The 26,446-nt window shown below is 35.8% G+C and overlaps 2 long non-coding RNA genes across 2 annotated transcripts in view; one reads left to right on the forward strand and one right to left on the reverse strand.

Annotated features, from left to right (window-relative positions):
• The window catches only part of LOC105464909 (uncharacterized), a 517,978-nt gene that overhangs the window by 162,911 nt on the left and 328,621 nt on the right, over positions 1-26,446 (reverse strand). The gene's annotated exons all lie outside the window — the stretch shown is intronic.
• Positions 16,635-22,307, forward strand: LOC105464910 (uncharacterized). Its single transcript, XR_977145.3, has 3 exons — positions 16,635-16,725; positions 18,754-18,915; positions 21,020-22,307. It is a non-coding gene; the product is annotated as an uncharacterized lncRNA (long non-coding RNA).

Below are 26,446 nucleotides of genomic sequence, written 5' to 3' on the forward strand. Positions count from 1 at the left end.
ACAACTGTAAAAGATCTTAGTGGTTATTAACTCTGTCTTTTAACTTTACATATAAAAATATTGAGAGACGGAAAGGTCAGGGATTCTACCTGAAGGGCATGCTGAGGAGGGATGAAATCTCTAGATCCCCAGCTACTGCCTCAGTGTATCCTCTTTCCATCCACAACCACAATTGTGTTCAGTTGTATTTGGAAGATGACTATTCCATGACTGGCTCTGAACCACCATGTAGAGACTCATAATGCATGTTAGCATAGTAAAGACTTGGAAAAACCTTTTAGTTAAAAAATTCACTTTGTTTAAACTTAAATTTTCCAAAATTATTTAATATTATGAAAAACCTTTTTTGAAATATTACCTCTTGCTACTTTGAAAAAGACGCTTGGGGAAAACTTCATCCTACATTGTTCAAAATCATGAAATGAACCCAAGTAATGAAAATTATTGCCTTTATAATAGAAATGTCCAACCTTGCCTTCTTTCCAAACATTTCCCATTTCTTTGGCTTTCAGTGGCTATGACGTTTCAAATTGGCTAACTGGGAGTTTAAATTTTTAAACATGGATGAACACATGAAAAGGATTAGGTGTCATGTGCTATGCAGAGTGGAGGAGAGATGAAACACTGAATTGGTGGGAAAAATAATCAATAAAAATTACATGACCTACAAAATATTTTTTCATACTCATTTTTTTCTAACCTCCCTAAGTAAAGGTCATTCTGACTGCCAGTTAATAAGATTAGCAACTGCTCTTGGGAGAAATTTCAGGAATGTCACATTTTGTGCAACACAAGAATATAATAAAACATAGAACCCATGACCCCTTTATGGGTAGCAAAAAACATTATCTTAAATACAAGGAGAATTGAATACAGTGAAACAGGCTAGAAAATAATCAGAGTATATCATTGTGTGGTAATAACTTGAATATGTTCATTATGTCTTATTAAATTTCTTACTGTATATTGAGGTAAAACAATGCTTGTAAAACAGTTATTAGAGCACAGTTCAGATATAAAACAAATATTTTACAACCTTTGTATAGCTTAAATTATTGTGAAAAAGCACAAGTATTGAACTATTTCTATGGAAAAGAACACTACCCTATGTACTAAGAAAAATCATTGCACAATATTACATTTGGCTGGGTTGTCCATTCTTTATACTACATGCCACAAAAACAGAAATTACAGGAATACTAAGTAGGGCATATTCAGCAGTGTATAAGAGAGAGCAATAAACCAAAGGACTGAGCTAGCAGTAGAGAATATCTTAAACACCAAAGTCTGCAGCTGGAGCTGGGCTAACTAGAAGGAATGTCTTAATGAATACAGAAGTTGGACTAAAGTAGGGGATGCAGAAAGTGTCCAAAGACCTATTTCATGCTATTTGTATAAACTAAAGCACAGAATTCAGGATTAATGCTAAGATCTAAATTTAAGGAGAAACTTTATGAGAACAGGGGACTGAAGTAACACAAAACAGACTTATACACTACATCAATGTAATTCCAAATGTGAATAGATTTTAAGGAAACCAAAATTACAAGGAAAATAGGTGGAACGAAAGAGAGCTCAAGCTAAAAACATAAAAAAGCAAATGAATTAAACATAGCTGAAACTTGGTGGCATTCAGCCAACTAGGAAGAAAGGGTCTGGAAGAAGACTTCTGAAGTTGCATTTGAAAGTAAACAGGGGCAACAGCAAGCATTTATTCATTCCTTAATTCCATTCATGCATTTATTTGTTAATATCTTGATTAACTCACTAATTTAAAAAAGACGTATTGGTGGGTCGGATTGGCTTATGCCTGTAATCCCAACACTTTGGGAGGCCGAGGTGGATCACAAGCTCAGGAGATCTAGACCATCCTGGTTAACACAGTGAAACTCCGTCTCTAGTAAAAATACAAAAAAAAAAAAAAAATTAGCCAGGCGTGGTGGCGGGTGCCTGTAGTCCCAGCTACTCGGGAGGCTAAGGCAGGAGAATGGTGTGAACCCGGGGGATGGAGCTTGCAGTGAGCGTAGATTGTGCCACTGCACTCCAGCCTGGGCAACAGAGAGACTCCATTCCAAAAAATAAAAAATAAAAAAATACATATTGTCCCTACTGTGTGCCAGGCACAAGTTCAAGGCCAGGATTCTTAACACCAAAACTACTATTTCTTAAAATAGGCATTATAAAATCAGCAAAGGTTTCAGGGAAAATCCTAGCATTGTTGCTGAGAAAAAAGACTGACATGTTTCTTGATACAGGCATATTGATATCAAAGAAAGAATAAAACCAATAGCTTAAAGTTGAGGGCAAAAACAAAAAATAGGAAGAACAGATAAATAACTAAAGTAAGTATAACATTTGGGGGTAATTTGTGGAAGATTTATGTAGTCCTATACATTTCACCATGACTCAGTTCAAAAATGATATTCATAAAGATAATACTGACTCATTTAAAAGGTGTGGTATTATAAGAGTAACTAGCATATCTTAACTACGTATCACGCATATCATATGCATTATCTTATTTAAACCTTATTGTAAACTTGCTATCCCTAATTCACGCTTACATTGTCTCTTAGTTACAAAATAAATAAATAAATAAACTGAGTGTTAGAGATGCTAAGTAACTCATCCAACTATCTCATTAATAAATAGAAGGAGTTAACATTTGAACCTAGGTTTGTTTGACCAGAGTTTGTTTACCTAATAACTTCTTTACATTTAACATAACCTATTTTAAGGAAGAAAATTAAAGTACATACTTTTAAAATATTACTCATGGGGACCAGATGTGGTGGCTTATCCTGCAATCCCAACACTTTGGTAGGCTGAGGTGGGAGGAACACTTGAGGCCAGCAGCTATACAAATATTACACATAGTACTATTCTCAAGGGGGATTATAGTCCATCTGGCTCTACAAGGTATGAAAATGTAAAACAAAGTAATTTTAGAGAGTATTTGAAGTCACAATTAATAGTGTCATGGGTGCTGAAAGGTAACAACACTGTGAACTGCCATAATTGGAGAAATATGGAAAATTTGGACTTAACTCAGGTATTGAGGACATGTTTGAATGGATGGAGAGGTAGAAGGAGAGCATATTTGGACTGAGGAAAATGTGGAAGTCAAGAAGCAAAAGCAAATTCTCACCAGAGAAAACAATAATCATCCTGAATTGATTGTGGAGGGAATCCACAATCAATGGACTGTGGAGGGAAGACCAGGAAAAAGCAGCCTATCTTGTGAATGCTAGCAGGGAATACTGAACTTGGAATTTAGAGAGGTACAGTGGATCATATTACAGACCCCATAAAACCCAATCAGGAACCTTGAACATCTGCTTGTAAATAATAGAAGACTAATAAAATCTTATGTGAGAATGTCTTCATACTTCTAACTCAATCAAGGCTTCTCCAGTCTCCAAACTCAGACAAATGTATTGTTGTTATTAAGGGGCATTAAATTTCATGTATCAATGATTAAAAATATCCCCTGTATATAACAAGTCAAAGAGGTACTCTCAGTTTTTCATAGAATCTGTTGATAAAAGGTCTTGCAGGCAAAATAGAAGCCATCTAGGTCCAAAGTTTTGTTCCCTTTTCTAATGCAGCCTTCCAGCAAAACGAAATTTTAAATCTCAGTAAAAGACTGGTCCTATTAACCTCAGTTTGTAATAGCTGCCCAGATTTTATGAGTAAAATCAGAACGTATTATCTTCAATCTTGATCCAGCATTCTGGTAAGATTTATACGGTCTACCTTAATAGTTATATCCTTCTTGATACAAATGCTGATCCCTCAGATATCTAAAAACTGTCAGCCTCTGAGGTCAATAGTTATTACCTAATCATCAGCTCAAAAATATTTTTAAGGTACTTTAATGTCAGGAATAGCTATAATCCTGCTATGGTTTCATGAAAAGAAAATTTGCCAAAGCATTGCTTTTCTAAGTACCATTTGCTTTTCTAAGTACCATTTGCCCAGAGATAGTTGCCTGAATAGAAAGAAAAAACAACGTTATGACATTCATTTTATATATTATCATAATCTAATAATATTTTAGTTAGCAGGCATCCATTATCAGCCTGATACTATGTTTGACACTAGGGATACAACTATGAAATAAAAAGACACAAAGACAAACACTAATCAAATAACCTAATAAGTACATGTCATTTTTAAATTGCGATCAAATTAAAGTTGATTATTTGAAAAGAGATGAAATTTGATAAATTTCTGGTCAGATTGATCAAAAAAGAGATAAAACATAAATCACTAAGATTTAAATACATTTCAAATAGTCAGATATAATGAACAACTTTAGACCAATATACTCAAAAATTTAGATTAAAAGGGTAAATTATATTAAAAATTATGACTTAGCAAGCTACTGCACAATGAAATATAAAATATGAATAAACATGTCTATTTTTAAAACTGAATTTGTTGAGGAATCATCCCACAAACAACATTCTTGTGAATTCTATCACATCTTTAAGAAAGAAGTGACATTAATCTTATTCAATGTCCTTCAGAAAATAAATAGGAAGAAACATTTTCCAACATGTGTTATTGATGTCAGCATGCCACTGATATCAAAACAAAACTGTTACCAAAAAAAGATTATAGACTAATACATTTTATAAATACAGACACAAAATACCAAACACAAAATATTAAAAACTTGAATCCAGCAATTTACAAAAAGGAAAATGCATCATAAACAAGTAGTGTTTATTTAATATTTTTAAAAAACAATGTAATTTGCCACATTAACAGATTAAAAAAGATTTGTGATCATCTTAATAAAAGGAGGAAAAGCCCTTGACAAAATTTAACACTGATTTACAATTACTTATATAAGCTGTGAAAATCAGTTTGATAAAGTGCAACTCTGAAAATTTATAGCTAATATCACTTATTGTGAAATAGTAAAACATTTCCCACATTGGGAACAAGGGAAGGATGTTTTACTCTCATCACCTTATCATTGTGCCAGAGCTCCTAGCCATTGCAATGAGATAAGATAAAGAAATAAAAAATAAAGATCTTTTTAAATGTAGAAATACTTCGATTCACAGAAAAAATGAATGTTTATTTAAACAATATTAGAAACTCTACCAAAATACTGTGAGAACTGTGTTAAACTGTATTTCCAAAAATAGTCACTCCAAAATTTCCAGTACCATATGCTCTTCTAGAGTCTTGCACTCCCCCATCTGGAGGTGGAGTCTTTTCCCCATTCCTTAAAACTGGACAATTTTGTGACTATCTTCAAGAATAGAATGCAGAGGAAGTGATTTCTGAAATTGGATAATAACAGATAATACATCTTCCACTCAGCACACTGGCATGTTCTCTCTCTCTCTCTCTCTCTCTCTCTCAGTTTTACCCTTAGGACCAAGCTACCTCAAAATGAAGAATTCAAGCAGCCATTTGAATGCTCATGTCTTGGTGTTCCAACCACAGCCCTAGTTGTGTACCCAGCCTACAATCAACATCAATCACCAGAAATTAATGAGTGAGCTTTCAAATTATTCCAGTTGCTAGCCCTTGAGGTGTTCCAGCTAACAGTGAGTGCAGCCGAGACAAACTGTACCCAGAGAGCTCTGCCTAAATTGCAGAATTATAACAAAACATTCTTTTGTTTTAAGTCGCTAAGTTTGGGTCAGAGCAAGAACTACTACCAAAACAAGAACTACTAAGTGATTTTAGCGAAATAACGAAATCAACATACAAAATCAACATATGATCAATTGGATTTTCATCCATACTAGTGGTAAATGGTAAGTAAAGTTTTGAATAATCCACTTACAATAATATCCCAAAAAATATACACAAAAATCCTTAGGAATAAATTTAACAAAAGAAATATAGACCTCTGCACTATGTATTAGTCAGCTCAGACTGCCATAGATACAAGAAACTTAGGTGGCTTAAACAACAGAAATGTATTTTCTCACAGTTCTGAAAGCTGGAAGTTTGAGATCAGCACAGATAGTTTATGTGCTGCACAGTCAGGCTCTTGTGAGGGTTCTCTTCCCGGCTTAGAGATGACCACCTCCTCAATGTCTTTACTTGATAAGGGCACTTGGGTGAGAGAACAAGCCCTCTGGTGTCTCTCCTTATAAAAACAATACTATCAGACCAAGGTCGCACTCTCATGACCTAATTACCTCCCAAAGTCCTATCTCCAAATTCCACTGAAGATTAGGGCTTCAGCATATGAGTTCTAGTGGGATATAGACATTCAATCTGAAACACAGTAAAAAAAATACAAAAATTGAAGAAAAAAATAAAAGAAGATATATATAATAATGTTCAAGGATTAAGACTCTATTATGCTAAGATTTTATTAATTCTGCCCATACTTATCTGTTAATTTAAAGCAATCTAAATCAGAATATTATCAGGCCTTTTTGTAGTAGCTAACAATTAAAAATGCATAAATGCAAATAACATAAAATGGAAAAATCTATTTTGAAAAAGAAGAATCAAGTTGGAGTGCCTGCACTAATAACAAAACTACTATAAAAATATAGTAATCAAGACTGTGGTCTAAATACAGACAAAAAGAATAGCAACAGAATGAAATCAAGGGCCCAGAAATAGACCCACATGGTCATTTAATTTCTGATAAAGGTGCCAAAGCAATTCAAGGGGAAAGAGAAAGACTTTTCAATAAATATTGCCAATCACTCAGTATCCCTGTGGAAAAAAACGAACTTCAACCCTTGTCACACAACATACAAAAAATTAATTTGATGTGGATCATAAAGCTAATCACAAAACCTGAAATGATACAATTTTTAGAAGAATGCATAAATAAAAGAATATTTTCACTACTTAAAAGTAGATTAATGTTTCTTAAGCAGGTCACAGAAATGAATAATTCTAAAAGAAAAAAGTGATCAATTAGATTTTATCAATATAAAAACTTCCCCTTAAAACCACCATTGATAGATGAATCATCAAGCCACAAACTAGGAGAAAATAGAATTACAATTCAATAATTAAACAAGCAATCCAATTTTTAAAAAAGAAAAAGAAAGTCAAAAGAATTAGACAGACATCTCACAACTGAACTCATCCTAATAACTGATAGTACATGACAAAGTGATGAATATCTCACTAATCATTAGGGAAATGTGAATCAAAACCATAAGGATATATCATTATATATCCCAGAATGGCTAAAATTAAAGTCTCAGAAGCCCAAAAGTGGCTAAGATGTGGAACAACTAGAAGTCTCATGTATGCTCATGTGGATGGTAAGTACAACCACAAAAAATTAAGGTTCTTATAACTTACACCTTACTTAACATATCCACATGGTATTTAAACATATCTACTCTATGATTCAGCAATTTTATCTCTAGGAATTTATACATGAGAAATGAAAGTGTTAAGTCTACGAAAAATAACTTAGATAAGAATGTTCATAGAAGCTTTATTCATAATACCTCTGCTATAGTTTAAACGTTTGTTCCCCCAAAACTTCAAGTTGAAATTTAATCCCCAAGGTTGGAGGTGGGGCCTAATGAGAAGTATTTGGGTCATGGGAGCAGATTCCTCAGGAATGTCTTAGTGCCATCCTCCTCTAGTGAGTGAGTCCTCACTGTACTGGCTCCCACAAAAGCTGGTTGTTAAAAGATCCTGGCTCTTTCTCTTGCCTCCTTTCTCACTGTGTGATCTCTGCTCAGCCCAGCCCCCCTTCTCCTTCTGCCATGAGTAGAAGCAGCTTGAGCAGATGCTGGTGCCGTGCTTCTTGTACAGTCTGCTGAACTGTGAGCCAAATAAACTTATTTTCTTTACAAATCACACTGCCTCAGGTGTTTCTTTGCAGCAACATTAAGGGAACTTAGACAATTTCTCAACTGGAAAGAGCCCAGAATTCCATCATCAGAAAAACAGTTAAAGCAGCTGCTATATATTCATATGATGTTCATTCCTTGGCAATTAAAAGGAACAAACTACTAACATATGCAACATAGATAAATTTCAAAATTAATTGCTAAATTACCTTAAACAAAAGAGTTTGTACTCTATGAATCAATTTATATAAAGTTCTAAAATAGATAAAATTAATATATACTAAAAATAAATGAGAACGTGATTGCCTCTGGAGTGACAGATCAGGGATTACCCAGGAAAAGGCACAAGGGCAGTTATTGGAGTAAGAGTAATGCTCTATATCTTGATAGGAGTTTGGGTTTCATAAGTCTATGCATTGTTCAAGACTCATTGAATAGCATAACTACATTTTGCACATTTCATTATGTATATGCTATACTTAAACTATAAAAATCTGTTATATACACACATGCTTAGACACAAATATATCACTTAGTTAATGATGTGCATGCTGAAAGTTTTAGTGTACCTATGTCTAAAATTAATTATGAACTTTATTAAAACCTGGGTTGATCAATGCTAAACAGAGCAATGGATGAATTGATATGTTGAAAAGCAAACAGAAAAATCTTAATTGCAGAATCTTAGTCTCAAGTCTATGTGTGTTCACTGTACAATTCCAATATTTCCATATGTTTAAAATTTTACAGAATAATATTTTGGGAAAAATTAAAATTATGTAAACAATTTTAAAAGGCAAATAGTGAGCTAGGAAAGTATATAACAATGAGATTTGAGGGTGTCAGGAATGAGTGCTTTTTTTAAAGAATGAAGTTTGCCATCTTTCTTGAGTAATCTGCTGAGGACTACAAATTACATAGCTTCTAGAATGGTTCTTTTCTTACTACATTAGGTCTTTCCATTCTTTGTGAAGTAACTCAAAAATATATGAACTTGTCAGTTCTACTCACTTCCTGGGTTTTAGCTTAGATGCTGTGCTCCCAGAGTAGCCGTCTCCACCACAGAAGACATTCTTGGTGTCCTGTTCTCTCTGCATTCATCATCCCTTACTTTGATTTACTTCCACAGTACCTGCATTCCCCAATAGCCTCAAAAATCCAGAAGAGCAAAGCTCATGCAAGTCTTGGTCATCATTGTATTCCAAGTTCCTAAAACAGTGCTTTTACATAGCAGGTATTAAACAAATGTAGATCGAATGGATGATGAGTTAAATATTAAAAGAAAATAGTGTATTACGCAAAAAGTATACATTATTCACAATGAAGTTTTCACTTTATCTCAGAGGGTTCTTGGACTGTTGAAGGTAAGGTCATCCAAACTAACTGGTAACCTGAGTCCATAAAATAATTCAGGGACTTCTTCAGTGAAATCTTTTTTCCCATGAAAGAAAAGTTATGTGTTCAAACTGAGTAATTTACAACATGAAAAAATTCAACACTAGTCATTGTTTCCGATTCACTCTTTACTATTTTCCTAGTTTCTTTTTTGACAAACCCTGTATTGTATCAAGGCACATCACAACTTCTGGTCACAAAGTTCAGCATGATGTTAATATAATCCATTCCAGAAAAAAAAAAATTGCCCCAAAGGAATAAACAAAATCAACAATGATGAAATGGTGGCTTTCAACATCAGGGAACTAAAGAAAATCAGCACATAGGATAGAAAAAGAAACTGTATTACTTTGGACCATATTCACAGTGTGTAGTTAGAAGACAACTGCAGGATGTCTACCTTGGGAAAGTTGAGAAAAGAAATGCCTTGCAACAAGAGAAGGCAATGGTTACAAAACCAAATAAATTCTTTGCTGCAATAATTACATAGAAAGATTGATGTTGGAAGCAGACATATGGCTCACAGGGGAGGAGTAATGAGATAAAGGCACATGCTGCTGGAGCAGGTGATCTACTAATTAGATTTCAGCGATGTGGTTCATACCATGTTCAGATGGAAATTATCTTAAAATATACAAAAGAAACAAAACAGAGTTGCAGGAGAAATGATTTAGAGCCATGATCATAATGAAATCAGGATGACGGAGCTGAAATAAGGTTTTTATAAGACTTTTTGTTGGCAAATAAAAGCAATTTGTCATGTAATATCAAAATCTTATTGGATTGAGTAGAGCCATTCAAGAAGTAGAAATATCACTTCATCATACATTCTTTTCGTATTCTTTCATACAGGTAGATACAATTACATTGAGGGCCCACCAAACTATGCATTTGTATTGCAATATTTTTTATTCTTCATAATAATTTCCTGAGATAAATGTACCCTAGAAAAAAGGGTTCAGAGAGGCTAGATAACTTGCCCAAGAACCCACACTTGGAAGCAGCAAAACTGGGATCCAAATTTAAGATTTCTGATTACAAAGATAATCTCATTAATTCTGTGCAATGTGCTCCATCTTGTTCTAGAGCACTGAGAAAGTCAAATGCAACTTGAAACAATCGTAATGAAATAAAAACCAATGTACATAATTGCTTTATAACACATACTTACTTCTATACCATTACACAGAGAGAGTTTGGATTATGGTCTTGATCATCAAAACCATTTATGCTGGGTTAGTTACTTGTGGTGAGACCTTGCATTGTACTCTGAATATGGCACTCAAGTAGACTTTCCTCCTCTTGGCCATCTTTTGATGTCCTCACAACTAAAAGGCTATATGACCACTATAGTTTATAGTTTCAAACTAAACCGCTGATATTAGCTCTTACAATACTGAGATACAATGGAAATGTCTGAGGGTTGAGGAAGGAAGTGGTAAAACTATCAAATTTTTCTTGAATAACCCTTCGAATTGTAGATGTCAAGACATTTAGAAAGCATACTGACAAGAATAATTCCTAGGGAATTGCATTAGAATAATTTGGGTGGCTAAAATACATTTATACCTATACCTAATTAAAATCATTCATTCATAGCTTCTGTCATGATATTAATAAAAAGCTACAATCATTTTTTTCTGTATTATAGTGGCTTTTCTTTGTGTTGTAGATAGTTAACATACTAAAATTTTACTTCTACCTGAGAAAAAACTCTCATTATGCAAAGTAAAATTAATTAGTTTATTTGGCAATAAACAAAACTTTTAAAAGTACTCCTTTGGTTGAAGAATCAATTCATATAATTTCAAGGATTAGTGAAAGAAAATCAGCTCATTAGCAGGATGCTTACATGGAAACTGTAGGCAAAAGACTTTTGATAGAATTCATTAATTTTAAGTTTGGTATCAGCATGCCTAAGTCAAAAACATGTGGCAGAGTAAAAACCAGTTCTACCTTTGAAGACTGCTAAGTCCTAAGAGGGACAAACATGTGTAATAATAATTACCATGTATTCAGTGTCAACTATGTACCAAGCACTATCTCACTTTTCATCTGGCATCTCGTTTGAAAAATAGAGACATTATAAAAAATAGTTGGGTCCAGGATGAGTTAAATGGTAAAAGGCCTCTGAAGGCAGAAGGATGTATAACAGAGAGCTCAATCCTTAAACCATCTGTCCAAGAAGCTAGAGGAAACCTGGGGGGTAGAGAAAGTAGAGAGAAACTGCCTTAGGAGGAGTCTCAAGTAGAGTTGAAGGGAAGATCTCCAGCTCCTGCTGGCAAGGGAAATTACAAAGTCAGTAAGTTCTTGTTACAAGGTGAACACTAAAAATCAGACTGTCTAGAAAAAAAAGAAAACAATTTATCTGCATGGATAGATTTCTGTAAAAAATTAAAATTCCTTTTAAAGGCAATTTAGTGGATGGAATTTATTGGAATTTTATGTATGGTTTGTCACCCTTTCTCTTACCATCTCCCCTCTTTCCCTCTTTATGCTTCAGGTATGTTGGTGCTCCTGTGGACCTTACTTAAATCTATTGGGAATATTTAAGACTCAAGATATTTCCTTAAAATGTACCTAAAAGTTCCTTGGTTTGCTCATTTTTTTTCCCTGAAATAAAACAGACATCAATTTCCAAATACTTTAAAATCACTTTATCTTAAAATGAACACCTCTATCTTCTGAGCAGTTGAAAGCATCTTCCTCCTTCTTTGGAGCCCATATTTGAGTGACATTTACCTGACGTATCACAGGCATCGAATAAGCATTTCTTAAAGACCTGCAATGCACCAGACACTGTATTAGATGCTGTGAAAACAAGTTTACTTGTCAGATCAGCTTCAAAACAAGCTTCCTCTAGCTCTTTTCCTATTTTCTATGACCTTAGATGTTGGTCCACATCAGTAAAAACTGTCTGAAATGGAAAAGATAAATAGAACAGACCTTGTGGCAGTAAATATTTTCAAAAAGCTCAAAATATGTGGGCATTTAGTAAACTAAATGCCTTTTTTTATGAGGCTGCCTCAAGTCAAGACAAGGTCAAACCAGTTGTCCCTGAGCTAAGAAAGCAGTTGCCCAACCTGACTTTGACTTTGAGACAGTATGTATTTCCATTCATATATTTATTTCCAGGCAACCATTATTAGAGAAGCTATGCTCAAGGCACCAAGGAAACTGCTGAGATTAGAACTAACATTATGGATAGGGTATGGATCTCTCTCAAGAGGATACAGCATATACCTATAAATGATTATGATAAAACGTGGAAAGAAACAAGTGTCATGAGAGATGAAAATATGTAGGTTTGATCTGAATGTATATACACACCAAAGATCAATGTATATATTTCTATATGAATAATTCTCCCTCTTGTTTGTCACTGTGTTATCTCAGCATTCCTCTGAATTTTTGTTCTTATTTCAGTAATAGGTTGTAATTTAATCTGACACCTAGAACTCAATGTGGAAATAGGAGAATGTAAATTTATATTCTTAGTAGGCACAGATGCAGTATGATGAGGGCTTACTTTATCATGGGCTGAAATACAAATAGCTGCTAATAGGAGACAGAGGAGGAGATAGTTTGGTGCGATAAACAGAGAAGCCCTTTAAGAGCTGAGAATCTGACTAAATGGTCTAATGCACCGTAAGCACATCAGTCATTCATAACCTCTCAGTCTTAGAGTTCTCACCTGTAAATCAGAGGAAATTAGTTTTACTACAAGCTGTTTAGGTTCTAGTCTCTCAAATCTATTAACCAGTGGACTTTATGGACTGTGTGCACCATGAGGCCTTAGTCCTCATTGTAGTCCCTGTGCCTAGCATAGTTCTTGGCGCATAGTAAATGCTCGGAAAACACTGACACAATGAGTGACGAAGTAATAGAATTGCTTGTGAGTGGCACGCTAGTAATGTCCACCACATTCTTTTTTCCTCATATCCTTTTCTAGGGTGACCAACCATTCTGGTTTGCCTAGGACTTTCCTTAAGCTTTTTGTTCTAAAAAAAGCTTTCCCACTTCCTGGGAAAACCCTCAGTCTCAGGTAAACCTGGATGGTTGGTCACCCTTCCCTCTACCATCTCCCCTTTCCCTCTTTATGCTTCAGGTATGTCGGTGCCCCTGTGGACCTTACTTAAACCTATTGAGGATATTTAGGATTCAAGACATTTCTTTTAAATGTACCTGAAAGTTTGGAAAATTATTTCCTTGGTTTGTTCATTTTCCCCTGAAATAAAATAGACATCAATTTTCAATGTCTTTCTGTAGTCATATGGCAAGTGCATGAATGACTCACAAATAAAAATGTCCTTCTATTTGCCAAAAGCCATCATCCACCTGAATAAATCGTGATGTGATAAAATCACAGAGCATAAGGCTTCAAATAATTCTTGGAATATTTTTATTGGACACCAAGCCAAACAGATGTGATACACAAAAATCTAAATTGATGGTGAACTGTGAATATCTGGTGACTTCCAGAGAAAATAGCCCAGGAGAGCAGGAATCACCAACCTGGAAGTGGGAGAGCAAATCCACAAAAGAAATCCAAAAGTGTTTAGAAATCTGAGAGGGCATTATTTCTTTCTTTAAAATTTTTGCATGTATCTTGACTGTCAACTGAACTGAGAGTGATTAGGGCAGTGTCATTCTGCAAGGAATTACAAAACAAATTCTATGCCACTGCCTTCTTCCAGCTCTGAAAAATGCAAGATGGCACTGCCATCAACCCCCAGACCTCACTCCAAGCTACAGGCCATTCCCGTGGAACATGAAGTGGTACCCTGGAAGGAAATCTAGTTTTTAAAATAGTACAGATTTTATGCTTGACTAGCAAGGATCATCATTCTATTTTACTCTGCAAGGAGCAGAGGAATCTTAACACCTGATAGTGATGTGTAGCTGGATTAGAATGGTGTATTTCTCCTCACAACACTAGTGGAGCTTTACATTTATATGCCTTCACCTAGAGAAACTCTATTATTGATTTCAGTGTTTAAGGATCAGCATTTTCATTATAATATGGCAACCATACTTTTCTGCAAGGCAAGTCTTACATCTTGTGCTCAACCAAATAAACACATCTGCTTCAGTGCTGAAGGGAAACTACCCATTGGATTTAGTAAGAGATAGTATGTCCCTCTGAATACACGCTCTACTGTGGAGATTTTCTACCCTAACCTCCCATGAGACGCAGCTCCAGTATATTTCACTTTTCCGTCCCATTGAGAGATTCATTCATTTACTCATTCAAAAATATTCACTGGTGTCCAGGTGCCTGGACACTGGAGCTAGAGCAGGAAACCAAACAGACAAGATCCCTATTCTTGCCGAATTTACATATGAGAATCAAGAAAGAGACAATAAACAAATAAGGAAAGTAAGTGACAAGTCAGAAAGTGATAAATGTTTTGGATGAAAATAAAACAATGAAGAGAATAAGGAAGTCGTTGGGAGGTTTCTAGGACTGGTGTTGAGCCAAACTTGAGAGAAGGCCTTTCATCTTTTAGAAACCCATACCCTCTGTCTACTCTTTTTTGCATGCTGCGTACCTCCTTGGGAGAGCTTAAGTAAATAGGTTTTGGGCCTTATTTAGATAAGGCACAGAGAAAAACTTTGCTGGAAGAATTCTTTTCTTCTTCTCCTTCTCCTTCTTCTCCTCCTCCTTTCTTCTTCTCCTTCTCTTCTTTCTTCTTCTTTCTTCTCTTTCTTCTTTCTTCTCCTTCTTCTTCTCCTTCTTCTTTTATTTTTGAGAGAGGGCCTCACTCTGTTGCTCAGGCTGGAGTGCAGTGGTACGATCAAGGCTCACTGCAGCCTTCACCTCCCAGGCTCAAGCAATCCTCTCACCTCAGCTCACCGTAGCTGGGATTTCAGCCATACCGCCATGCCTTATTATTATTATTATTATTATTATTATTATTATTATTATTTTGGAAATGTAGTCTCACTATATTGCCCCAGCTAGTCCTGAACTCCTGGGCTCAAACAATCTTCCCTGCTCAGCCTCCCAAAATGCTGGAATTACAAGCATAAACCATGATGCCCAGCCTGGAAGGATTTAAATAAAGACAATCAATGTTAATAATCAAATTGATAGATATTTTTCCAAAATCCCAACCAGGTAGTTCATTGCCCACATAGCGTAGTAACAAAATAGTTATTAGAAAAAGCATGGAAGTTGTGGACAAGTTTCTGGCTTTAATTTTTGATTCAACCATATCAGATCTGTGTGTCCTTACACACCTTATTTTAATCACTCTGAGCTTCACTTTGTTTGTGCTATGGATATAATGATTTTTTCATGCTTACAGGGTTCTAATACAATAATTAATGTAAAGCTTCCAGCACCCGGTTGACACTCCTAATACCACAGGTTAAGAACAGTGATGATGCCTCACCCTCTCCTTTCTTCCTCTGAAATGGGACTGACCAAGGCTGAGGTTAGAGAAGTAGTGATAATAAAGGTTAATAATTAGCTCGATTCGGGGAGGCAGAAGTTGCAGTGAGCCAAGATCGTGCCAGTGCACTCCAGCCTGGGCAACAGAGGATTCCTTCTCAAAAAAAAAAAAAAAAAAAGAATTGACTCAATTAGCTGTAACAGTAGGTCTGAAGACTTCAGAAATATGAAAGCCTCCACATATTTCCAGATGTAGGACAAAATCAGAGGTGATGGTATGGAATTGTATCCTCTCTGCATTCCTGCAGCACAAATGAAAACTCAAATGAATTATGCTAACACCGGGGGTAAGTCCTTTATTACCTATCTCATATTCTCTATACTCTCTGAGAAGCTTCACACTGAGAAGTGAATCAGCTTTCGTAACCCATATCTGTTTTGGCCTTGAGAGGATCCATTCCAACCTGAAAGATGTTAAGAGAAATTTTCATTATTTATTTCCAAAGCAGACAAATACAAAGAACAGGAACACTGAGTTTTAGTGGTTATAAAAAGGAATAGTTTTAATTATTTTTTAAGGAAACAAGTAATACTTTTCTCATTTCTTATCTTTTTAGGAAATGTAAATAATTTTATTTTTAATCAGTTAGATAAACATACTCAAATATTTTAATATTGTAGTGAACTATAGACCAAGGCTGTGATATAAAGAGTCATGGCTTCAGTTAAACTATTGAACTAAGAAGCATGAGCCCGGGTGCCCACAGATGTCCTGCCTGATCCTTCCAAGAGGAAAGGGGGAAAGGGAGCAGTATCTTAGCAATAGAGGAAATGGAAATGCTTTAGCAATACAAAACTTGCAGGCCCTGCACATTTAAAAAAAAATTGTCTTAGCAACAGGCCTGGTGACCAATCAAACCACCGAGATGTGCCCATGCAGAGATTTCCTGAGATGTGGGACTTTCAGTGCTAAAATTGGACAGTCCCAGGCAAAGTGGGGTGGCTGGTTGCACTAGGACAAGTTTCACTGATGATGTCTGGAGGGTAGGGATGGAACAGGAAGAATAGCAGAGAAGACAAATGCTGAGAAAAGGAGAAAGGCCTAGATTCCAGTTTCACAGGGTAAGAATTTTATTTTTATGTGTTTTTTTACTATAGTATCTTGTATTTTTGTTAAGGTATAATTAACACGTTATAAAATTAATCCATTTAAAGCACACAATTCAATCCTTTTAGTATGCTTGCAGGTTGTACAGCAATCATCATGATCCAACTCCAGAACCTTTTCATCATCCCAATGAAAAACTCTGTACTCATAAGAAACCACCTCTCATTCTCCTTTCCCCATGTCCCTCAGTATTTTAAAAGAAGGTGGTTTGGATTTTCTGAGTTTAGGAGAAAAGGGTAAGTAACACGACACATAGAGAATCCAGAATATAGTGGGGTTAAGTAACCATTTGTTGTGTCTAAGGTAGCCACAGAGTGAAAAGGAAAAAATCAGCTCACATCTTTTAAGGACAATCTCTTTCCTGTTTCCCAAACCCACTGCTGGTTACCTGGTACCCCAATGGGAAGATTGATATCATAAAATTCTTAGAAAAAGTATTATGGCCATGTAATCAGTTTTTATTAACTTTTCTTTAGGAGACTTCAGTATTTCACAAGGATTTACCATCATTCTTTGTGTCATTTCTTACTTCATCTCCTTGGATGTAACTTGAAATTACAAAGTAGAATGGTTAGGTTAGTTTATAGCCTTATTTTATGTGGTCTCTGTCAATTAATTATTTAAGGAATATGTATTTTATTCACCTTTTCATCAGAAATGATTGCTCATCATTTTAAAAAATAAATGAGAATTTTTTACTTCAAAGAGAAACTTACAGAAAGCTTTTGAATTAACTGTTCTTCCTTCCATATCAATGTCTGGTATCTATTTGTTCTTGGCTTGGAAAAGCAATAGTTTATATATCAACCCACCTTAGCCAAATGTTGCTGAATATTACCAAATCCTTACTATTGGCCATGTTTGCTTTGTGTTCTACAGGGGTGAATGGAAACTTCCTGAACTTCTAGAGTCTGGCAGTCATACAGAAACATAAATTGGAGAAAACTGTCAAAGAACATTAGACAGTTTAACTTTTTATCATCAACTGCTGGCTTCAAAAACAAGGAACTATTGTCCAGATCATAAATGTAGAGTTTGTCACTTTCAGTACAAAATAATACCACCAGCCCCCTTTTGGCAAAAATTTCAGTTAATTACAGCTAGTAGAGATAAATTTTCATTGGTCATCCTTATGTTCTCACTGGATCCTGCTTGTGACTCATAGCATGCATGTAAAAGCCATTCAACCTGTGTTAGTTGAAAGGGCTAAGACAGCTGCACTATAATGGGTTGATTACATGATCTGATCTACATTAGAACCAGGTTCTAAATAAATGAGCTAACCAGGTGCAGACCAACCGATAAGAAACAAAATGTATACCTCAGACTAGGAGAGGATAGGAGTTTTTACCCTGGAATTCACAAACCTCTAAATGATTTAAGATTCTATCTGTGGGCTTTAGGAGATCTGTGAACATCCTACAGTAATCTGCAAAACATTATACTTTTGAGGGTTGAAGAAGGGGAAAAGGAGCCACAGCTTTCTATGAGATTTCCAAAATGGGCCATTATTCAAAATAATGAATCAAATAATAGGTTAAAGGTTCCCGCTCTTGGGATTGTCATTACATACTTGATTTTATTTTCTACTAAATGATCTGCCTCTATAAACAATGCTTTATATTTTGCCTACTTAGAGTTATACCCCAAGGACGATTCAGTGATAAGTTTCTGCACTTATATTCATAAATATATATTTCCATATCTAATGTACATATACTGCATCAACCAGAATGTTGTCATACAAGTAGAAAAAGTGTGAGTGATTTAGAATAAGAGATTTACTATGGGGATTACATTGTTATGCAATTATAAAAACTGGTAGAGAAATCTATGCAAAATTATTGCCTCTGTTTGTAGTGTTAAGTCTGAAGTTGTCAGGCTGGCTGTTGTGAAGGAAATCTAGATGTAAGAGTATAACAAAGCAATGAGCAAATGGAACTCATATCTATCTCAAATTTCCTTCACCCTTGATAATGCAGGTGACCCTCCGGTGAAGCTACCATCTTTCACCATACTGCTATATGCTAATTACATAGACTCTGAAGAAGGAAATTCATCAAGAGATCAAGCCCCTCAGATGAGCTGAAGGAGGTGATGAGCTGCAAGACCTGCAGACACTGGTGCTGCTCCACGTCAACATGGTGAGTCCGCAGACTAGGAAGAGCCACGTGATGTGTGGCCGAGTCTGGCACCCTGCACAGAGCTTGAAAATGTAAAATTGACTGCTCTTTCACTTCCCCCCTCCAAACTTCATGAAGTATTTTTTCAATGATCAACTCTAACCCAAAGAAAAAAGAATTCTGGAAAAGTTAGTTTCAATTTGGTTTAGATGATGTAATCTAATGCCACCGCACACAGTATTTGATTGAATGCAGGCATGGAAAATTTTTTAAAAAGCTTTTACTTATTATACCTATAAAATAAATGGGATGATTTATTTGTAATCTGTTCCCTTGAGTTATTATAAACTATTAGTTGATAATATTGGTGAATGTAGATATTTGAGCTGTTTCCTTTTTCTTTCTTTTTTTAAGAGATAGGGTCTCCCTCTGCCATACAGGCTGGAGTACAACGGCACAATCACAGCTCACTGCAGCTTCAAACTCCTGGGTTCAAGCAATCCTCCCACGTCAACCTCCCAAGTAGTTAGAACGATAGGTATGTGCCACCATGCCCAGCTTTTGAGTTTTTTTTTTAAGTTGTAACCAACGTCCCATTAAGAAATGACTACTGTGGAACCCCAAGCACAGGATATAAATATGGAACAATAAGAGACAGTAGTAGCATCTGAAATTAAGAAGTGGCCAATACCTAGAATGAACAAAACTATCCAGGAATCAACAACAACAACAAAAGGAGCTCAATAAACACAATAGAAAAATGGGTAAAGGATATTCAAGGGTAATCCACAAAAATATAAAGAAAGGCTTATATTCACTGGTAATGAGAGGAATGAAACTCATGACAATAACATACTACTTTATACCTTATGGATTAGCATAAATGAGAATGTCATATGTTGGTGAGGACATGAAGCAAGAATGCTCATGCACTGCTGGTTTGAAGTGGGCTGATGCAGGTGCTCATGCACTGCTGGTTTGGAGTGGGCTGATGCAGGTGCTCATGCACTGCTGGTTTGGAGCGGGCTGATGCAGGCATCCTGGAAAGCTCACAGGGGGAATTTACTGGAGTCAAAATTGGTGACCTAGCAATATTAATCCAGAGTTTGTATCAAAAAGAAATCCTCGCAAAAAAAAATCCAAAATCACTAGATTATAAACGGTATGCATCACTGTGTTGTTTATACGAACAGATAGTCAAAGGCAATATGTGAGTTCATTGCTAAGAAATAAATAAGGAAAACAGAGTGGACTTACACTGTAGAGTACTATACTATCCGACTGTTAGAAGCAAACTGGATGTGCTCTCTGCAACATGGAGAACTACTTAAAAAGCCAGTGTTTCAGTGAGAAGAGTAAAAATACAGTATTTTATGTAAGTTATGTTTGTGGACAAAAACATAGTAAACTGTAATGACAATTTAAGAGAATATATAAAAACTCAAAAGTATGTATTAAACAGATTAGAGTGATAAGCCACAGGGGAGGAAACTGGGAATGAAGAGTGAGAATAAAAGTGAATCAATTAATAAAGAAAGAGCAAGCTTTGCACAGGGAAGTGACAAGAGTGAGCTGTGGAATAACTCCATCTTCTGCCCTTAAAGACTGAAATAAACAAAGACATACATTCATGAACAAATAAAATTAGTCATAAATGTTTTTTAGAATACCTAGCACATAGAGAGTATTAACTGCTGCAACTATTCCTCTGAGCTCCAATAAGTACTATATTACACCGCAGAATTCACGAGATTTTCTGGTTTTGTGATTACTCAGCCTCAAGGACAATCTGAGCTTTCAGATAAAAGGGAGTTTCTGGTTAGTTTCCAAAAAAGGCATGTTGGAAAATGAAATACACAGTTTTAATTATTGAAAAGAAAAGTTAAAGTAGCATGAAGGTAGAAAATATGAATGTTTTATAATCATAATTTTATTTAATGTCTTGCAGTTTGTAATTTAAAAATCATGGTACAAAACTATGGGGAAGAAACGCCTGTGAAACAGAAAATAGGGCAGATGCAAGAATGAGAGGAATGCCAGGATTCTTGGCATCATTCTCTTTCAAATAGAGCTCTTCTGTTGTGTAGACCAAATATGATGACATTTCACATTTTATTTTCTACAGGACAACTGCATTATGAGATATCTGAGCTTCTTCACAAAGTGGAGTTACCACCCCTAAAAGACTTTTGCATCCAATGACACCACTGGCCCCCGAAACTCTTTATTGTACTGAAGATGTTATAATTTGGAAAGGTAACTAATTGGGTGAAATGTTAGATGATACTTTTACAATATTTGTCATTTGAATGGCACTGTATTAACAGGCCTTGTGTATCTATTAACTTGTTTATCTGTTAACTTACTAAATGTTCATTGAACATCTTCAATATATCACATTTGATTAGACCCTAGATTTCATTCAAAAATTAACACGCTGGCCAGGCATGGTGGCTCACACCTGTAATCCCAGCACTTTGGGAGGCCAAGGTGGGTGGATCATGACATCAGGAGTTCAAGACCAGCCTGGCCAGCATGGTGAAACCCCGTCTCCACTAAAAATACAAAAAATTAGCTGGGCATGGTGGCAAGTTCCTGTAGTGGCAGCTACTCAGGAGGCTGAGGCAAGAGAATTGCTTGAACCTGGCAGGTGGAAGTTGCAGGAGCCAAGATCACACCATTGCACTCCAGCCTAGGTGACAGAGTGAGACTCTGTCAAAAAAATTTAAAAACCTAACATGTTACTTGGGGGTCAGTAAGATGTTCATATCCTAATCCCTGGACTCTGTGAATGTGTTACTTTGCAGATGTGATTAGGGCTTTGAAATGGGGACACTGTTTGAGATTATCTAGGGGGCTCCAATATAATCACAAAGGACCTTATAAAGAAAAGCAGGAGGCAGTACAGTCAGAGAAAGATATGTGAAAAGAAAAGCAGGGACCACAACGAATCAGAAATTAGATGATGCTACTGGCTTTGAAAATGGAGAAAGAGGTATGAGAAAGGCATACAGGCAGCTTCTCTAGCTGGAAAATGCACAGGAACGGATTCTTCTCTAGAGTCTCCAGGAGGAATGAAGCTCTGTCAATACCTTGATTTTGGCCCAATGAGGCCCATTTCTGACTTCTCACCTCCAGAACTCCAAGAAAATAAATATGTTTGATTTAAAGTCACTAAATCTGTGGTAATATGTTACAGTAACAACAGGGCATTAATACAAATTTGAGAAACTTCTGACACAGTCAGGGACATTAACAAGTAAACACTGGGGATACACAGTATTAAGTTTATTAAGTTATGCACCAGATATTATAAAATGATTTAACTCTGAATGGGCATTCTGAGAAAGCTTGTCTGAGGAAACACATAGGCTAAGATCTGAAAGAGAGTCAGAATAAGGAAGGGAAGGGAAGAGGAAGGGAGGGGAGGGAAGGGGAGGGGAAAGAAAGGAGGGAGGAAAAAAGGAGGGAGGGAGGGAGAGGGGAGGGGGTGGGGAACAGGTGAATCAGCTAAGCAGCAGAAAAAAACATGACGCTTCTAAAACAGCAAAAATCCCAGGAATCTCATTAATCATTCCAGCTCCCATCATAGTCTTTACACCCCGCACCTGCCAGCTCCAAGGAATGTAGCTATTTTTTGGTCCTGATGTTAGGACTGCTGATAACTCTCCCCATTCTGAAAGAACAGCTAAAAGGCAGTAACAAATAGGCACAGACTGATTAAGGAACAAAGCATCCCTGCACGGAAGCTGATACAAAGTGTCATTTATAAGCTACTATGAAGTCTCAAATAATTAAATAACTTAAATGTGTGGAAGATTTTCCTGGTTTGTAACTTTTAATTTTTTTCCAAGATATTGTTATTTTTTACTACGATTAATTGGAAAACCAAGTAATCTACCTTCTGGTAATAAGTAGATAACAGGGTAACTTTTGAGGGAATCTTTGTGGAGATATGGATACCGTAACAAAGTACATTCAATTTTTAACCAGTTCCTGGGAACATAAACACCACTGAGCTGCTACCTAAACAGTTTCTGTTACCCCTATGCCATATCAGGAACACAGGCAGCTCTATCTGGTAGATTTCTAAAGGGAAAGCCACTGTAGATTAAAACTATGTGGCATGAGTTTTTCTTCCCTGAAAATGGTGAAATTGAGTTGAGGAGCCAATTTGGGTGGGATTTAAAACTAAAATCACAATGTAGTTTTGTAGCAATCAAATGTATAAATTAATAAGCTAATTTAAAGAGTTTCTTACTATTCAAGATAGTGCAAATAGTCTTGTCTTCTAGGATGACTAAGGACCTTTATATGACCCTTTAAAGATTCCCAAAGGTCTAATATGAAGCAAAACAAAATGTCTTATTTATAAAAGCTTTGTTTTACGATTGTCAAACAAAGCTTTCTTAGTTAAAAGTTGAATTGTATAATGACTCAATATCAGAAAGAACATTGCCAAAGTGGGCTATTTATTTTCTATTAAAAGACTTCCTAAGCTGTCTTCCCAAAAGTAGTAATCTTGGATGCCTATATTATTTCATCACCCAGTGTATTCTTTTAGGAAGCACAATAACAGCCATTATAATTTCATAGCTACTCTGGAAAATAATTATTTTTTCCTTGTGCTTGTTTTATTCACCAGAGTTGTAAAAGGGCTGATAACTTGGGCAGCAGGAGTTTTGTATAGGTGAGAATTAGTTGCATTAGTTAGAATATCCAGTCCTTATGCAGAGGAATATCTTCATGCTGCTGAATTTGGATTTGTCCATAATTTCCTGATGTTAAATACGATTAATGTCAGACTCACAAATACTCTTTGTGTGGGGTTAGCTGATGTCACTCATTGATGAGACAGACCATAATATTATAGTATAGATAAGTTCAGGTAGAGGCATTTTACTTTATAGGTTAACATATGCATATAAATGAAAAAATACAAAAAGAAATATTTTATGTAAATATTGAAAGTTAACTCATAGAAAAACTAAGCCACTTAGTCTTTTCCTTTGCTCCCCAACAAGGACTCTCAAAGACATCTGATGGTTTATAAATAAATATTACAGCTCTCAAATAACATCCAGGAGTTTCTGAAATTAACACATTTCTTATTCGTCATATAGAATCAATTAAATTTCTTGAACTCTCACTTGTTCATAATTCATTTCATTCCCTTTTAATCTTTTTTTAAATAACAATTTTGTAACTAGGTAACTAGGTTGTTTTTGGCTTAGACTTGCCCAGGATTTTACAGGAATAATAAATATTTTAAAATTTAAAGACCAGCCTCCATAACTCTAAAAGATTTTAAAAGAATCTTGACATACAGGATCTATTTCTAAAGCCAAAATATTAGTTATAACATTCCAGATTAGCACGATATATTTCTTCACAGAATTCCATTAATGAATTGTCTGAAGTCATTGTCACAAAAATGAGTGCCATTCTTCAGAACATTTTCTCATTATTGATTTCTCTAAAATTCCACCTTAATATAAATGTCTTCTTTTTGAAATTTCTGGAATTTTGAAGCTTAAAAACTAGGCGTGAATTTAATGTGGAGAAAGAGGCAGTGGCATATCTCTATTTTGACAGTAGTTCACAAACATTGTGGTTCTGGTGTGTACTGTAAGGGATGTTATTAATAACAGAGTATTAAAAAGATATTAGTCCTTCTGGTCAACATCGTTTCTTCAGTGACAGTGCGCTTCTACTCTATGACCTTTAAAGATACCTTGAGAATTGCTCAGGACCTACCTGTAGCAGGATGTGAAACTTTTGTACAGGGAGTCACCTAGAAATGGGCTCTAAAATTAACTTGAAAGGTGGAAATTATGCATGGCCAAAAGGACCCTTGGCAAATTTCTTTTTTTATATACTTTAAGTTCTAGGGTACATGTGCACAACGTGCAGGTTTGTTACATGTGTATACATGTGCCACATTGGTGTGCTGCCCCCATTAACTCGTCATTTACATTAGGTATATCTCCTAATGCTATCCCTTCCCCCTCCCCCCACTTCATGACAGGCCCTGGTGTGTGATGTTCCCCGCCCTGTGTCCAAGTGTTCTCATTGTTCAATTCCCACCTGTGAGTGAGAACATGCGGTGCTTGATTTTCTGTTCTTGCGACAGTTTGCTGAGAATGATGGTTTCCAGCTGCATCCATGTCCCTACAAAGGACATGAACTCATCCTTTTTTATGGCTGCATAAAGCATCTGTGAGAGATATACATCTTTCATTAAGTCTGACACTGCCATCTTTTCTCCTGCATTAGATCTGACAGATTTTTTTCTTCAAATAAACAATAGATGAGCAAGTTGGCTTGCATTTGGGATTTATCTGATACAAAAACGGTGTATCTTAAAGGACTAGAGCCATCCTCAGCCTGAGATGTTTACACTTTCAGAGAGAGAACTGAAACCAACAGAAGGAAAGATGAATTCCTCATCTCACAGTCACTCCAGAGCACACGTGATTTAAATAGAATAGCAAGCTGAATCTATTATCGTGTTTACCATGTTATTATTCCATCTGTGTGTTTTCGCCCCTTAATTTCACTCAAGGTAAGTCACTTGTGATGCAACTGCATTTTTGTTTGTCATTAAAAATCACTGGATTCCCTGTATTCAAGACACAGCAGGCCACTCCAATTAAGCTTGTACCTGGATCTTCTTTGAAAACAATGTGTATAAGACATTTGCTGAAGATTGAGTATATGCTTTAGAGATCTTGAGAAGGTGAATGTTGTCAGGGCAGAACAATGTATACAACTTGAACTCTAGTGGAACCATGTCCTTCCCAGCCATGATAAGTTATTTTATGTCACAGGTGATAAAGTAAATTTCATTTACAAGTGGCATATTTCACCTTTCACTGCACAATGTGTTCTTCTTGTGAAATCAAAAAAAATATGTCTGTAAGTCCTGCTCTGTCATTTCTATCTCTACGTCTAATCACCTCTTCAGTCAGAAAAGAACGAAAAATACACAATTAGGTTTAGGAGAGGTATCTCCAGTTCCCAGAAATTAACTGTCACAGAAATGTTACAGCAACTTTGTAATATTTGAAATATTTTTTGTTCAGCATTTCAACAAAATTCTCTTTCCTATTTTACTTTTTAACCTCTTCTGTGTCTAAAGTTCTAAAGTCTGGGGCCCTTGACTTGCCTGTATATTAGAAGATGAATGCATTATCCATTGTCTTTGCCAATTAAAGGGGACCTATCTTTCCACAAAACACCCTGTATTCTATTTTTTGCATTTACTCTCGGCAATAAAGAATATTGTTTACATTAGAGGTTGATAATGGCAAAAACATTAAATAAAGAATGGATGAGTTTCTTCTACCTAGGAAACATAGTAAGATCGTCAGCAAGAATAAAGAATTCATGTGCCTGGCAGCCCAAAGGAACTGTGTGACAAGAAATAGATACTAAGAGACATTAATTAAGATGGAAATAATGAACCACAGTACATCTTTCAAAGATTGAAATAAGCTCTGCACAGAAATCCTTCCCCCCCCCCCCCAGAAACTGACACACTCAGAACTGG

Source organism: Macaca nemestrina, chromosome 13, assembly GCF_043159975.1.
Source record: "Macaca nemestrina isolate mMacNem1 chromosome 13, mMacNem.hap1, whole genome shotgun sequence".
Lineage (NCBI taxonomy): Eukaryota > Metazoa > Chordata > Mammalia > Primates > Cercopithecidae > Macaca > Macaca nemestrina.